Source organism: Volvox carteri (genome assembly GCF_000143455.1).
Source record: "Volvox carteri f. nagariensis unplaced genomic scaffold VOLCAscaffold_135, whole genome shotgun sequence".
In the NCBI taxonomy this organism is placed as follows: Eukaryota; Viridiplantae; Chlorophyta; class Chlorophyceae; order Chlamydomonadales; family Volvocaceae; genus Volvox; species Volvox carteri.
This window is the reverse complement of record NW_003307678.1, coordinates 107,185-108,807: the sequence shown is the minus strand read 5'-3', so window position 1 is coordinate 108,807 and position 1,623 is coordinate 107,185.

The following is a 1,623-nucleotide window of genomic DNA, read 5'->3' as shown; positions in this document are numbered from 1 at the left end:
CAGCAGTGAACCTAGGGGGCTCGGCCCCCCGAATGGCGCTTCTTATTACTATAAATAACAATGATAATTAACATTAATTAACAATTAACTGGCAATAACAAAAAATAATAAAAATGATTGCCCAATGATCGGCCAAAAATTTATAATAGTAGTAGTAGTAGTTCTAGTTCTTTCGAAAAAGCTGTAACTCTTAGGTAAAAAATGATTCTTCCTTTCTTTCTAACTCTAAAAAGGTGACCTCTAGGTAAAAATGATACTGCTGTACAGTATAGCTATAGGGTAAAAGGCCAATGATGCCGTACAGTCTCTATAGGGAAGAAGGCCAATGAACAAGGCCCTCAAGTGGGACAGACATATGTTATGGTCGAAGCCATTCTCGACCATCGTGATGTTTCAGTCCGAGGGGGACGTGGAAAGACACATCGAGAGTATTTGATTAAGTGGGAAGGTTACGACTCTAGTCATATGACTAGAGTAATATGCATATTCATAGGTAATATGCATATTACCTATGAACCAGAGCAATCCCTTCGCCTTCGCCAGTGTACCCCCTTGGCTGAATCCATCGACGAATATGAATGCAAACTTGCGTCTAAGAAGCACCCTCAAGCCCCGGAAAAACCTAAGGGACTGAAAACATCTAAGAAGAAGTGACGCTCCTGGGACGGTTCACTTCAGAGGGGGGAGACTGTAGCAAGCTACATTTCCCTTAGAATATTTCAACAATTACTGTTAATAACAATAACTATTAATTTGTTAACGATTCGACTCAAGTTTCGTACACTACTTTTGTCACATGTCTCGAACTTGGCAGTTGTTCGTAAGCAAATCTAACAGGCTGGGGCCCCGGGCCCCACCGACATTATCCTAGCACGGCAAGACCGTGGTAGGGAATCTCCGGCAGGTAGGCCGAGATATAAGCTACCCGGGCGGGGTGCTCTGGCCAGGCACTGACATATCACATTTACTAGGTGTTCGGAGTTCAAGACTCCGCTGCTGCCATAAAGATAGTTTTCATACACATCTATGTACGCTAGTGCTTGCCGCTGGGTTGGACTTCTTCCTGCCTCGGTGAGGACTGTCAACTCTATGCTTCCGCTCAGTCAGTCGACCCGCCAGGTGAGCGACTGCTACAAATAGGAGCTACGGTGCTCCATCGATGGACGGACGGACGGACACATGCATGCAGATGTTTCTCGGCATAGTCCTCCACTCCTTCATAGGAGCTACGGTGATTTGTCTCGGGATAGTCCTCCACTCCTTCATAGGAGTTTTCAGTGCTGTCTTAAGCGTGTACAGCATTCCTTCCGCTCCGAAATTTCCAAAACGCTCGAGCAGGCAGGCATGCAGGCAGGCAGAATTTTCTCTGCATAGTCCTCCACTCCTTCATAGGAGCTACGGTGATGCAGGGATGCAGATTTTTCTCGGCATAGTCCTCCACTCCTTCATAGGTAGGGTTGCACCGACCATTACGAATAATTCTAATGAGAAATCACCCTATAAATGAGAAGGGCCTGCTTCGAAGCAGAATTCTGGGATTAGAATGAGAAAGCTGTACAACAGCCTGGATCCTGCATTAGAATCGCCAGAAACAGAGGCCTGTGCATTATATAATACTTGCAC